The sequence below is a fragment of the Heloderma suspectum genome, chromosome 3, assembly GCF_057233095.1.
Source record: "Heloderma suspectum isolate Gila_16-S chromosome 3, 16-S_ref, whole genome shotgun sequence".
Lineage (NCBI taxonomy): Eukaryota > Metazoa > Chordata > Lepidosauria > Squamata > Helodermatidae > Heloderma > Heloderma suspectum.
In genome coordinates, this window is record NC_139460.1 from 203,376,704 (window position 1) to 203,392,345 (window position 15,642).

Consider the following 15,642-nt stretch of genomic DNA (forward strand, 5'->3'; position numbering starts at 1 on the left):
GAGCCTTTCGAGCAGCATTTTGGGGGCCATGGGGAAGCACTACAGAGGCACTTCCCACTGAAATCAAGAAGCCCCACCCACGTGTGGTTGTTCTGTAATCTTCAAATGGGAATTAAGTCCAATTCTGCTGTGAAACGATGAATGCGAGGAAACTGCAGTGCTACAATTAATTGAAAATTGTTCATTATTTTGTTTGAGAGGCAATCTTCTATAATCTACCATATCTGCAGCTGTATAGACTCATTATAAAAACAAATATATATTAGGTAACATCAGGCCTTAATGTTTGTGGAATATATTTGTATAACCTCAGTTCTGCCTGTAATTTCATATAATTATGAATGCAAAAGTGCTCAGGCACAAGGAACTTGCTTTCTACCATGTGGCGTCTCCTTGTTCTGGAAGTGACAACTGTGTCAATGTTGCTAGGTCAGAAGGTAGTAGGTCTCAATAATGTGATTAAATCATAGTGCTTTCTAATAAATGCCATAGTTTTACCTTTAGTAGTACATTTTGGCCTTTTACCTTACTCTGCATCAATGATTAAAAACTCCCAGCCATTCATCTTGAGGTGTGATTACATCCAGCTGTCAACAAAATTGGCAAGAGCCAGCTTCCAGCTGATTCATTACAGTCAGTGATAATGTACAAAGGAAATAGCAAGAAAATTTCATTTGAAGACACATGCTTGAAGAGCTAAAAAGAATACACACACACACACCTTGTTTTTGTCTGATGTTGCTGGAAACATTAATTGAATCTTCAGTCTCTTCTTAATGCTAAAAAACTTGACAGGGCCCAGTCCTTTCCCTGTTGCCTGAGCAGATTACCTCAGTTCAAAAGAAACTGGAAGTATCTTCTGTTTTCTCTGAAAACTATACACTGGGGAGAGTATCTGATGTTGGGATGCCACTGTATTCTGTATTAGAAATTTTCTTTCCTACCTCCTATACCTTTTTTGGATTTCCCATGAAACACTTTTCTCAGCTCCAGACTGAGAATACCCCATGAGTGACTTTCTTTCATGGTAGATGTTACACTTTAACCATTGGGCTAATTCCCCTGTGTTTTTCATGACGATTGTTCCACCGTCTTGGGCTCAGTGATTTTCTCTCACTAGATAACATACTGTATTGGGAGAGAGAGATACTTTGTTTAATGTTATATGCAAATCTCTCCCCCCCCCCCAATCTGCTATAGGGGGATAATAATACTGACTTATGTTTCACAGTTGCTATGAGGAATATTGAGAGAATATGTGTGAAGCACATTGAGACCTCTAAATGCTGCATTAATGCAGCTGTAGCTTGGTGGCAGAGCATATGCATTGCATGCAGAAGGTCCGAGGTCCGATGGACCAATCGTAGAATCACAGAATAGTAGGGTTGGAAGGGGCCTACAAGACCACTGAGCCCAACCCCCTGCTTAATGCAGGAATCCAAATCAAAGCACCCCTGAGAGATGGCCGTCCAGCCCCATTCTGAATGCCTCCAGTGCGGGATTGCCCACCACCTCCCCAGGCAATCGGTTCCACTGTTGCACCGCTTCAAAATCAATTCAGGAAGCCCCTCCTGATGCCCAGCCAGAATCCGGCTCCCTGCAACCTGAGTGCACCACTCCACATCCTGCACTCTGGGATGACAGAGAAGAGATCCCAACCCTCCCCCTGCGACAGCCCCTCAAGCACCTGAAGAGCGCTATCCTATCTCCCCTCAGTCTTCTCTTGTCAAGGCTAAACATGCCCAGTTCTTTCAGTCTCTCTTCATAGGGCTTTGTTTCCAGTCCCCTGATCATCTTTGTTGCCCTCTTCTGAACCCTCTCCAGCTTGTCTGCATCCTTCTTAAAGTGCGGTGCCCAGAACTGGACACAGTACTCCAAACAAGGCAGCTTTCCATGTGACTATGAAACCCTTAACATACTTTCCCTCCAAATAATTAACTGGTGTTTCTGTTTGTTCTGCGCTTTTAAATATGGGCTGATACTTTGACATTTGGATGTTGAGTTCTCATGTAATTTAGGGATGTGGAAATCAGCACCACCACCCCCAATCCACTCGTTGAGATTCTCCGAATTCCACCTTGAAGCTTGTTCCAACTTATGTCCATATCAGATTGTGAGTCTTTGGGGACCTCTACACCTCACGTTTATTGCACATTCATGGTTGCTCACTCACTGAATTGTGCAGCTCACTCCATTACATGGCGTCATTGTCCAGTCATTAGTCCACTATTTCCTCCCACCTATCCCGTGTTTTCCTCAAATGGAAAAAAATGGTATTTTCCTATATATGTGCAAATGGAGTGCCATGTCCTCCCCATGTATTTCTCCCCTAGCATGAATGAAGCGCTGAGTGTGGTTGTTGGGGGTGTGGTCATGATGTTGAAGGTGGTGACCGAGGTCTGATGGGCATTCAGCCTTCTCACACCTGAGCCATTTTGGCTTCTCACCGTTTTCAGCCTGCCTGTTCAAAACAGAGCGGCAGAGCGGCAGCGCATGGTGGTGGGGGTGGCGGCAGAGCGGAGAAGCAGCAGAGGGGCTGAGCGGCAGGGACTGGCCAAAAGCATGGAAGGGGGAGGTGGGGCCCAGGGAGATCGGTGGTGGGGCTGTCCGCATGTCAGTCCCCATCCACCACTAATGTGCAAGGGGAGGGAAAGGGGCAGGAACCCAGGAGCAAGTATCACTGAACCTGGAGCATGTGTAATGCCTCTTCACAGAAACAACGCTGTGGAAATGGCCATGTACAGGGAAGGAAGTGCGTGTAAAGGGAATCGGTTGTGACCTGCATTTAAAATGGAAGTGGAAAGCCCCGTTTTAAATGCAGGATTTTAGGCTGGTGTAGAAATCCCCTTTGTCTTCTTTCCATGTGAAAGAAAATCACAAATTACATGGGTAGATACTTGGGTGTGCATTCAAAAGTACACAATCTTTCACTAAGATTAAAGTGTGTTTGTGTGCACTTCAAAAACACTATGCATTTCTTCATACATTTTTTCCAGTGTTTACATTTTTTGAACGCATTCCCCACCCCGCCCCTGAACAGCATTGCAAGTTCAGGAATGTATGAGTTTTGATTGCAGTTTGCACTTGCATTTGCATTCGGGAGGTGAGAATGGGGTGAACTCCTGTCATAAGAGAACTGATACATCCCCAATATGATTCATCCATTACTAGGCATAGAGCCCTACTATATGTGCTGCTGCAGTTTGTTTTACATATGGAATTTCAGTCCAGTCCTTTTTTCCAGCCTTATAATACTACATGGGGCACAATTGCTGTTTTGCCCCTTTAAGTTTTCCTATGCTTGTAAGGAAGACCTGTTTGAATTTCATTTGTTTCTAGAAATAAAGAGGTTTGGGGCACAATAGCGGTCAATTTGCTGATCAACTGAACTTAGGGATGTATGAGAGTTTTGTTCCTCTTCACAAATCATGCAAACATGTCCCATTCTCAACCCGAACATGAATGCAGGCAAGAACACAGTTTTGGGGAAAATTTTGCAATTTCTCAAACTTCCATTCATGTTTGAAAGTGTGCACTTCTGAAATGCACACTTGCATAAGTGCACACTTGCACAAATGTGCATCCCCCCCAATCCACATTTTCATGCCTATGCACATTTTTCCCAGTCGAAGAAAGAAAGAAAACAGCTCACATTTTAGAATATGGATGAGGTGAACTGAGCTTCAAGGAGAAATGTGGAGAACTTCAATGAGCTCAATCACTCATTGCCCATCCCTAGTTGAACATGTCTTACTAGATTTCCTTACCATGCTACTGTCCTGACCTGTCAAAGAGAGTTCAAGTGTTCTACATTGCTTCTGTTATTAAATTGCCAGTAGTAGGAAAGAAACTGATATTATGGCCCAGTAGCTGCTCCCACATTGTTTAAGTTTTCATTATGGGCTCAGCTTTGCTCCCAGATCCCCACTACAATCTTCTGTAACTGTACTTTCAGTTAAAAAAGAAAGAAAAAAGCATGTGTGATGACAAGTTCCTACAGGCAATTTAATGTTACATGAGAGAGAATTAATAGGCATTACTTGTATTTTTAATGCTTTTTCTTTACCTCATGATAGTCAAGGCCCTATGACCCTTCAAGCATAGTTTTGGTGTGCATTTTGTTTAGCTTAGGAGGAGAAATGCTGAACTCCACCCCTTGGTCTGCATTCCAGTCACCCAGCCCAAACCATTTAGTTGTGTGAGTGGTATACATCCTTCTTGTTTTAACTCAGGCCTGTATTAGGTATCACATTTGCATAAGGGCCCTCACTTGCAGAGCCCAACACATACAGAAGGGGTGCAGAACTTATTTTCTTCTCCACCAATGGATGTGGGGGGGTCTGCTCATGGAGGTCATCCTTGAATCATGGCAGAAATTACCACCACCGTGGCTGCCCCACCTATGGCAGGGCCAAAAACAGGGCAGTTGGCAGCAGCTGAGGATTCACAGGATCCTAGGCCCTCTCATTCCCCTGACTTGCTCCCAAACAGAGTTGGAACCTATGTCTGTCTGCGAGTTGGTGTAATAACTTCACTCCCATTGGAAGCAAGGGGGAGGTGAACAATCCCCCATCTTCTGTCCAGACCACTGAGGGGCGGGCAGCAGGACTCTGGATGCAGCTGAGAGAAAGCCACCCACCCAGTCACTTCCAAGGCTGATTGGGGATTTGAACTGAATCCTCACAATCCAAGTACACCCTATATCCACTACATCTCAGGGGGCAGACTTAAGTATGTGCTTCTTTGTCCATTGTGTCTTGCAGTGGGCATGACATCTGCTATGCAACCCAATTATCCAGGGGCATTCCTGAATTTAATTAGCAATAAAGTAGCTTCTTGTTTGCAGCTTCTTGTTAGCAAGCAAAGCTACCCAGAGTTCAGCAACTGCATACATATTCCAGAGCCTAGCCTCAGAAGCACCCTGCTGATGACAATTAAGTCCCGCACTAAAAAGAAAAACAAACTAGGGTACATGGAAAAGTAGGCTGTCTGCATTCAAAGGCATTTTAAATTAGAACCTTTGCCAGATAACATTTACAGGTGCTATGAATACTTTAGGTGAGTCTGTTCAAGTTTGCTGATTGCACACACAGAGTGTATTGTGTCTGTTCACATCATCATTATCTATTGCCTGGTGACTTGGGGAGTATCAGTATTTTTTGTACGTGAATTCCTGAGCTTCCATGATTGTTTATGTCAAGGGTGAACACCTAACCATGCAAATCCCTACTAGCATGATCCCCCCACCACCACTTTTTGAGGGGAAAGAATCATGCAAACCAGCATCCATATGGATGGAGTACCCAGATCACAAGTGATATTACCTGGGTGTTGGAGGGGAGGGATAAGAACATAAGAACGAAGAGCCTTGCTGGATCAGATTCTGTTCACACAGTGGCTAACCAGCTGCCTGTGGGAAACCCACAAGTAGAATATGTGTGCAATAGCATCCTCCCACTCATGTATCCCCAGCAACATGCATACATAGACATATTGCCTCTGATATTGGAGGTAGCATAACTCCATCGTGACTAGTAGCCATTGATAGCCTATCCTCCATGAATTTGTCTAATCCCCTTTTAAAGCCATCTAAATTGGTGGTCATCACTACATCTTGTGGTAGCAATTCCATAAGTATGGGCTATCCGAAGTGCTTCCTTTTATCTGTCTTGAATCTCCCACCGATCAGCTTCATGGGATAACTCCGGGTTCTAATATTTTGGGGGAGAAAAATGTCCCCCTATCCACTTTCTCCACACCATGCATAATTTTGTGCATTTCTATCATGTCTCATGTTTTTTAGCTACACAGTCCCAGATGTCATAACCTTTCTTCATAGGGGAGTTTCTCCAGTTCCTTGACCATTTTAGTTGCCCTTTTCTGCACTTTTTCGAAAATACAATATCCTTTCTTAGGTGCAATGACCAGAACTGTACACAGTATTCTAAGTATGAGCACATCATAGATTTATATAAGGGGAGCATGATCTTGGCAGTTTTATTTTCAGGTCTTTATTTAATTATGCCTAACATGGAATTTGCATTTTTCACAGCAGCTGCACACTGGGTCGACATTTCCATCAAGCTGGCCTTTTGCTCCTCTGTTACATGAAGCCCAAACAAGGCCCTCATAGTATTTCACCTCTCCCATCCCTTGATATCATGTCAGATAGTTTTACCTTGGGAGGCTGCAGGCAGGGATTTTTAACTCCCCTTTCCCCTTCAAAAAATGCAATATGATCGTGATGTTGAGTCCCTGACTCCAACAACCTTTTTGCCCTTGATTGGGATTCTCCAACCTTTTGGCCTCTGCCCCACCAGCTCTACTTGCAACCACAGCCTGGGACTTTTCTAACCTAATTCTCACCACCTCCAAGCACCCAAATAACAGGGATTTTTAATCTACAACCCTATGGCTGTGTGTCTCGTAATTAGACCACAAATTGCAATCAACATTGTTACCACTCAAAATCTTTCTTCCCCCCACCCTGAGGTTTTAATAATCTCAGTATTATTTTGCCCATGTGAATGTTTTCACTGCACTTGTAAATGGCCATGTGGCATGATGTGGGGATGGTGGAAGGCACCGATCCATGGTGGACCCCCCTCCCCACTACTCAAGATGAGAGAATCCAACCATCAAATAAAGACATAATATGTCTTGAGCCTGACTGAAGCTACACTGGCTTCAAGAACCTGGGATGGGGGTGGACATGAGTTGTACTCATGAAGATGTCTTGGAAAAGATACAAAATTAATAAAATGTTGGTCAGGAGTGTTTGCTTGCTTTTAAAATTCCAGATGGTCTGGGACAAGTACAGAATGCCCCTAATGCATTTCTAAACCATCTCCTTTGGTAAAAGGTTGCCCCATTGTCATGCCACAAACTCCTGCTCTGCCTTTGGGGACCAGGCCATTCTTCAGTTAATTAGAGAAGAGATGCCTTGTCTGATTAATGCTAGCTGTGCAGGTGCAAAGTAAATCTATTCAAAACGCCTCGTAATTCTGACCAGATTTGAAGGTGGGGGTACCCCGCCCACAATAAAATTGCCAGCATGCAAAGCTTGCATTGAAAATGCACTATTTGTGACCCTCATTAACTTCCCTGTAACGGGGTACTTGGCTCTTGCAGGGCTGGTGCCTACCATTAAAAAACAAAAGTCAGTTTCCCATATGGCTTGGCCAGCTCGGAGTGACACTATTTTCAAGCGCAGTAGGATTACTCTTAATAGCTGAGAAAGCTCATCTACCTGATGAAGAAGGGATAAGCAGAAAAGCTGTTCCTGTTAAATGCCTGCCATTGACATCCTGGGAAGGAGTCAGCCATGATGGACTGAAATTCAGCACTATCCCTTGGAGACGTGTAAATAAAGTAAGATAGCAACTGTTCCCTAGCAAGGATAGCCTACACTATTCATAAAAGGAGCTGTACTTCTTAAATTCCACAGACTGTGAGCTACATGTTCTAGCAATCAAGTGTCTCTTTGATATTCCTCTGCATTTCCCTGTTGCTTCCTTGAATCACGAACTGCTGTCTCCTCCCTCTCTGTGAGCTGGAAACAGTGTGGAGGAAGTATGCTTCAGAGTGTGCCCTAAAGTACTTAATACCACACCCTCTGTCAGACTCAAGAGCTTTGAAATGAGTCCTTTCTAAACTTTCTTTGTCATAAGATTAATGGGGCTGACAAAGAGGAAGCCCTGGTGTCCTCTTTCTGTTCTGATTTCATCTTGAAGTCCCTGGATCTATCTAGCTCTCTCAGTTATAAACACTTTTCATTACATGAGTTATCCATGAACAAGATTATGGAAAAGCAAATTGCACCACCAGGATTGTATAACACCCAAGTTGGCACCATTTAATTAAAACAGTCTCTGTTATGCCACATAACTAAATATTGAAATAAATTCTATATTGCAAGTTTGTAATGTTACTTAGCTTGTTCATCAAGCTCTCCTCACCACCTAACATGCTGCCCTGGCTGGAACTGTCACCAGGTTTAGGCACCAGAGATGCCAACAAACTTCACAGGCTAAGGCCCAGAAATGAGCTTCTGGATTTTGGTAATGTTCAGTTCAAAGGAGAACCAAGAATTAGAAGTCTCTGAGTTCTTCTCCAGCTTAAATTAAAATCAGATCTGGAGAAGACTTACCAGCTAAAGTGCTGATCCAAGGAAATATGGGGCTGGGGGCATAAGGCCACATCCCACAGGAGGCCAAAAAAAAAAGAGGGAGGAAACCTCCAGATGCTACTGGCAAATTGTTTTTTATTCTTGGCCTCACTAGTCAGCTCATTTCCAAGTCAATCCAGTGTAAGCTGAGTGGAGCTCGCCCCTCTATATTGCACACCTTTTTCTCCTGGTGTTTGACAGCTCCCAAGCCTTAGCTACCATGTTCCTTTATGGGACTGCGTATGATACCATGGTAACCTGGGTGCATGGTGCTGTTGGCATTTGACTGCATATGTGCGTATATATATTTACACACACACACACACACACACACACACACGCACACACGGCAAATTAACCATCAAGTATTGTCAATTAACGGTCAACTATTTAAAACATTAACCTACTAGAACAGAAGCAAAGAATTATGCCAATTACAAAAACGAGCATCTTCCAGAGAATCCTAATGACCCGCCACGTTCAGAATTTTTACAGAGCATCATCTCAGATCACTTGGAAGACCCGCTTTACCTAAACAAGTGTAATGAACTCATTGGTCATTCTTATTCCAATCCTATGTCACTGGGATGACTGCTCTTGTGTGTTTGCTTCATTGTTTTTCCAGAACCTTATGTTCCTGTTCTGACATGCCTCTAGTTACAGCACATGGCTGGCAGGGGAAGCAGAGGACAGATGCTCTCTAGAGAGAATTACAGTTCGGTTCCCACTCCTAAATGGGGAATGAGGAGGAGTGTGCAACCTTGATTCCTGCAGAGCAGGAAGCAAGGGGCCATACTCCCCTCGTGACTGTTGGAAGGAGCTGTATTGCACCACCAAGGGGGGGGGGGGCTGACTCAAGGGCTTTCTTGAACATGGCATGTTTGACAATATTTGACTGCAATCAAATAATATAGGAGAGATTAGATAGATTAAAGTTTACTGTTTCTTTGTGTTTTACCAATCGGCACGACACAATTGGTCAATTGAGAAAATTTGGCCCAGCATACCAAGTCTAAAAGACTGGGCAGGGGCTTTGCAGTTGCAGACAGAGATGTTTGGCTGGCTTAATCTGAATCACATTGAAACAGATTCCTTGTCCCCCAAGCCTCCCCAAACTTGATCTGTGTTATTAATGTTTTAATCAATGTGTCTCCAAATCTTGAGTGGTTGGAGAAATCAGTATGAAGCAGACTGAGAACAAATCTGCATAAATAATCAAAGTAGTTTGTTATTTCATTTTAGGTGAAAGTGTATGTCATTTGCCTGATGTGTCTGATTCAACACAGTTTTCATGCCAGCTTTATGATATGCTTGGCTTAGGTAGCTGAAACCTGCTGCTGGGACTGAGCTGTTCTTGAATTCTGGATGCAGCTTTTTAAATAATTAATTATATTGTGAGGATTACAATTTTTTGCTTTAATTAGTCTGTCAACTCTTTAGGCTTACTCAAATAAAAGACACAACAGCATAATGGTTTTTGGGCAGAGCAATTCTATGGAGCAAGGAGAAGGAGAAACCAAGGTGGAGGAACTGTATTTTCCTATGCCCTACCAGAGTGGAAGGTGGTGGAGATTGCATTTCCCTGTACTTTTGGCCATTTATGGCTGTTTTTTCTTCTTTTGTTACATGTTCTCTCCCATTGTTCTCAGTGGGAGGTAAATAAACTGTAGTACCTCCAGGGCTGGTGTACTTTCCCCCCTAATTGTGTGTGTGTGTGTGTGTGTATGTGTGGTGGGGGGAAACGGAGTGTTAGGGATCCAGTGGATCCTCTGTCAAAATACCTCTGTTTTTCTTCAGATGAGTTGAATCTCCTCTCCCATGGGTGGATCTCTCTCTCTGTTGTTCTCTTTCTCTGTCCTTGGAGAGGGAGATCCAAAATATCCTGGGGCCCTTGGGATGGCCTTCCAGGGATCATAGGATTGCACCCTAAAAGTGTCAGCATCATGATCTAAGGTAGCCTTCATGTGTCTTTGCCAAAATTGTAGCCATCTGTATAACTGATTCCTTTTCATTGGTTGCTTATAAGTGGTTTTTATTTTGCTCTGTTTCCAGTTAGTAACAAGATTCAGTCTGTACTCTGTAGCTTCTCCTTCCATGCTCCCTCATTTGGGTTTTGGGACCCTAGATCTAAAGGTTGTAGGGCTCTACGGTATGTTTGCAAAGCTGTCTATGCATAGAGATATGCAAGAATTTAACATGCCACTGAAGGCTCCATCTAAATAACTATTTCAAGATTAAAAACTTAAAATATAAAATGCATCCACCACAGCTGGTTAATAAGGGCTTCACTAAATCCTTTGCTGCAAGAATAGAATGTCAATTGGAAGATAAGTTGAACCACACTGCAGAAGAATAAATAGCATTCAACAAGAGAAAAACTGCCTGGACCATTTCCAAGAAATCTGAAAGTTCTGTCTAGATCTTTATAGGGGCAGAAGAGATGTCACTCTTCACCACTCCCATACTTTCTTTTCCCTTTCTCCCTGCCCCTTTTTCTCCCTCCCCCTTTTCTCCCTTGTGAGGAGATGAGGGAATCAGAGGAGTTGAAGACTTGGAAAAAAAAGTGATGGGACAGAGGCAAATGGACAATGACAACTATATTACTGTTAGTTTAATTCTTTAACTATACCCCCCACACACACACACAATCCAGTTTGTGCTGAGTTTAGCCCATTTCATCTTTTAGATGACTGACTCTGCTCATGGCAGCATGGCTAAGCATTCTCAGTCGAGGCTGACAAAAGCCCTGAAAGGTTCATGTGAAGAAGAGGCCCTCAGAGAGGAGGGTCCATGCCTTTTCTTCAGTATTTGCATCAGTTATGGAATAGGATGAAGAAATGCAAAGTAACATCCCTCTGTTTTCCTCTTTGCTCAACAGTTGCAATTACTCATACCATCTCTGTAAGAAAAAGTATTATTGTATTTGGCTCTGTACAATAGAGTTACATGCTTGTCAATAAGAGGGAAAGCTCCAGAACCGCTTATACTGAAGCCCAAGGCACAGGAAATCTTGTTCAGCATGTGTACGCAAGATTAATTAATACTAAGTCACCATAAATAAATGACAGTAAAAGCCCTGGTTTCTACTTAAAATGTTTAGTTGGTGGCTTTATGTCACTTCTATGTTTAACCTAACTGCATTATTCGCTTCTTTGTGGTGTCTGTAATCCTAGGGATGATTGGGTTAGCTGCCATTGGTTTAACAAGCAACATGGTGAGTTGGATCAGGGGAGGAAAGTGTTACTTAAAAAAAAAAGGCAAATATTTAAGTGTAAAATAAATTGCGTCCTCCTGTACAGCACAGATCATGCCATGCCCAGCAGTTGGTGAACGTTTGCCATAGGTGGCACTTCTGAAGGTTACTGTGCATAGCTTGGGTTCCACTGAAATCCACTGAAATCAGTGAATCAGCAATAACTATGTCCCAGTCCATTGCTTTGAATAGAATTTTTACCACCTCCAGAGGTAAAACTGGTCATCACTAGACATAAGGATTTTTCAGGGCCAAATAACATGTTACATTATTCATGCTTTAAAAAAAAAATGTGCTAAACTGGCCTCTTTTATTTTAAAGAAAAGCAGCCATGGGGAGACGATCTGGAAAGCATTTCTGATCTGGATCAGGGCTGTACAATTTAATGCTGAAAAACTACTTTGCCACGGGCTGCTCTTTGCCCCCACAAACTGGAGTTTGTAGTAAATACCATCTTTTGGGGAAACAGCAGGGTGGGGTGGGGTGGAGGGAACCTTCAGAGCCTACATCTGCTTTTTCTTCAGAATAAAAGCAGTCAGCTTAAGCAGACTTTATAAAAAGCATAGACAATGTAATATTGTGGCCTTGGTGTGTTGGCTCCTGGTTTGTGGAATTCCCTCCAAAGAAGATCCACTCCACCACCAGCCCTTTTAAGTGAGCCTTGATTTTTTCTTTTTCTTTTGCAAGGCTTTTGACTTGCAGGCCACTGAATGTTATAAATGAAGTTCTCCTTCCTGGGTTCCTTCACACAGAGCTTTTATCCTGTGATTGAGATTGCTTCTTCATGGAAGTTTGCGGGCTCTTTACATGATGCTGTGACCCTGCCGTGACCCCCCTGCACTAAATGCCCTTCGTTCCATTTTTAAATAGATCGCAGATAATGAGCTATCAAATAACTCCATTGTGTTCTGCTTCAGTTTCCTCTGTGAAAAGAGTTAAAGCGGCAAGAAGAGGAGCGATATCAATGAAAGATAATGGAAGACTCAGATATGGGGGGGGGAGTGTGTGTAAAGGGAGTCAGTTGACCCTGCATTTAAAATGGAAACAGAAAGCCCTGTTTTAAATGCAGGATTTTAGGCTGGTGTAGAAATGCCCCCTGTTTTAGGATACATGCATGGTGTTCAGTTTAAAAATGAATTTTACTGTTCATTTGTATAGTACTGTATTTTATCATAGATGTCAGCCACTTTGAAAGCAAGCACTGACAAGTGGGTAGACATATACACATAAAATGATAAGCTAAATAACTCAGTCACAGTCAAATTTTGCTGGCTGGTTCCCACTGTGTAAATTGTCCAGCTTTTATACCAGAACCAATTAATATACATCAGATGTATCAGGTTTAAAAAGAGTTGTTTCTATGCCACATCCAATTCCCACCACCTCCACTATATGGGGACTTCATCTTCTGTACAGGGATTCCTTGTACTGCATGTATGAAATATTCCTCTGATCATCAAAAGATACAGAGGCAGTCATAGACTTGCAATTCAGAGACACAAGACAGTATCTACAAAAGCATTTCTTAGATCTCTTGCTTATCTGTTTAGGATTGACACCTTTAGTTTTACACCCTGGAATACTTGTGCATGTGTTTAAAATATTATGAACGTGAGCAGTGACTGTGGGCCACTTCTAATATAGCAATATACATAAAAGAAGAATGTGTGAAATCCACAGTAGGAAGTCTATTTCCCAAGAGAGTGGCATTTCATGCAAAATTGATTTGCTTTGTTGGACTTCAGTTGGTCTAGCATGACAAACATTGTCATGCTTGTTTTATTTACAATTTCCCACTTCAGTTACCCTTTTTGTATGCATGCATTCTTCTGTCACAGTTGTACTGTGTCATCATGGGTGTTGTGGAATACAAAACATATGATGCAGTGTGAATGTAAGCAAGCCAAGTTGCTGTGTATATAAACTACACCCTCTGTTTATGAACAGTTTCCAAAGTTGATCCATTGGAGTGTATCAGATGGAAGCAACGTGGCTTCTGTTAAGTCATTTCTAAGCACAATTCAAAGTCCTGACTCATTAGTATTATATGGCTTGTGCCCAGGGAATCTTAAGGACTGCCTTTTTCAATATGAGTATTCCTACTTGTTGATATCTTCAACAGAGGTCTTGCTTCATGTCTCACCACCTTCAGAAGAGTGGTTGGTGAGGATACAGAACAGGGCTTTTTAGTTAGTGGCACCTAAGTTGTTGAACTTCCTCCCATTCCAGACCTATCTGGATCCCACACTACAGCCCTTTCAATGTGCTGTAAAAACAGTTTTATTTCACCAGGACTTTGGTTTTGAATGAGTTGTGGCTGGTTTACTGTTTTACATTAAACTCTAGTTTACTGTTATAGTTCATTATTAGAGGTTGTTTTGATACTGCTTTGTCTGCACTATTTTAATACCTAAGTTGTTTAACAGTTTATATTTTGGATGTTGTATGTTTTTATCTCAATTTTTAAGCTCTGGATGGAAAAACAGCCTTAAAATATAAAAATAAAAATATACAAGTCCCTTCTGTAATTCTGGACTCCACTTCTGCATTAGTGGTACATATCAAATTCCATTTTACAGTCGGGGGGGGGGGGAGAGGACCATCTATGCAGCAGATATTTTCTTCATATACATCCGTTAATTGAGGCTTCTTTCCAAGCACTTTATGTTTGCGCTCTCTCTCTCCCCCCATATATATATATATATATATATATATATGTATGTATGCCAGTCAAGACATACACAGATGTTAAAATACATTTATCCCTTCCCCTCGACTCTTTTTATTTTAGCCAGGAATTTAATATTCATATTATTTGGAATGTTAGAGGAAGAAACCTCAAATCTATCTATTCAGTGACTTTATTACTTGGACAGGTTGGAGGCATGAAGAAGCAGCTAAGTAATTTAAAACTCAGGAATGTTTCAAATGGGCATTTGGCACATGGGTAGCATACATTTTCTGTTCAAAGAAGCTTAAAAGACTCCATGCCCTCGGCAGCACTTCATCTTAGTGGCACTCGTCTGATAGAGCAGCTTAGTTGCACCACTGAGCTAAAAAGCTTAGTATGGTGGCCCCTGAGCAAAAAGCTTACCTTACTGGCCTCTCTGGATAAAAGCATAGGCAACAAATGTCTCTGCCCTAAAAAGATGGCATGTTTTTAATTGACTAGATGACCTATGTGCCTAAATATATTGTTGCCTAAGTGTATAACATTTTTTTCAGTATTTATTTATTTTGGAATTTATAGCCTGCCTGCTCACAGATGTCTCAGGGCAGCTAATAAAAATATATCGCTACAGCATCTATCTATCTATCTATCTATCTATCTATCATCACAGTGAGGCCCAGACAGTGTGCACATAATTTGGCCATGAGAGAACTACTGTGTCATGAGAAAGGTCAATCATAGAGGTCAAAAGGATCTCAAGAGTCATCTAGTCCAACCCCCACTGATGCAGGCAATCCTCTACCACAACATCTCTGGTAGGTAGCCTCTGCTTTAAGACCTCTAATGAAGGAGAGTCCACTGATTTCCACAGCAATCTGTTCCATTGCCAAACAGCTTCTGTGAACCCCAAATACCTATTTATAGAGGAGTCTGCCTGTTGCATCTCTGCATGAGTTACTGCTCTGGACTTCCCTCTTTCCAATTAGGCATCATGCCCAGCTGAATGATTCTGCAGAAACACAGGAGATTGGCTCTACTCACAGTGGGCAGTTACTCTTACCTACTCTAGAAGTATACCTTATTGACAAGGGTCAGCAATGCAGCACCTGCCAAAACCCCCAAGTGTGCCCAAGATCAGGATTGGCTGAAAAAAGTGCCTTGGGTGCCACCACAAATTACTCTGTGTGCATGGGGGGGGGGGTGTTAAAAAGTTGTCAGTGCCCCTCTTCTCTGGATTCTCACTTTTCTTGCCCTCCCCACCCAGCCATTTTTTGGCAGGAAACCCTTTCCCCCACCTCCATTAAAGTCAATGGAGTGACTTTAATGGAGGTGGGGGCAAGTGAAAATTCAGAGAAGAAGGGCACTCCCGACATTTCCCCCCTCCCCTGAGGTGTTCCCAATGTAGTTAGAGCAAACACACAAGAAGGAAGAGCGCACTAGTCCTGCCTAGGGATGTACAGACTGTGTAAAATCCACTCCGTCCATGTTTCTCCAATTCTCAGGCGCCTTTTGTTCCATCGTCATCTCACAGGCAGATGCAATTCTTTTTTC

At 42.5% G+C, this 15,642-nt stretch overlaps 1 protein-coding gene across 1 annotated transcript in view; it reads left to right on the forward strand.

Moving 5' to 3' along the window:
- Window positions 1–15,642, forward strand: part of GRID1 (glutamate ionotropic receptor delta type subunit 1) — a 1,081,869-nt gene that overhangs the window by 996,593 nt on the left and 69,634 nt on the right. The window lies entirely within an intron of this gene.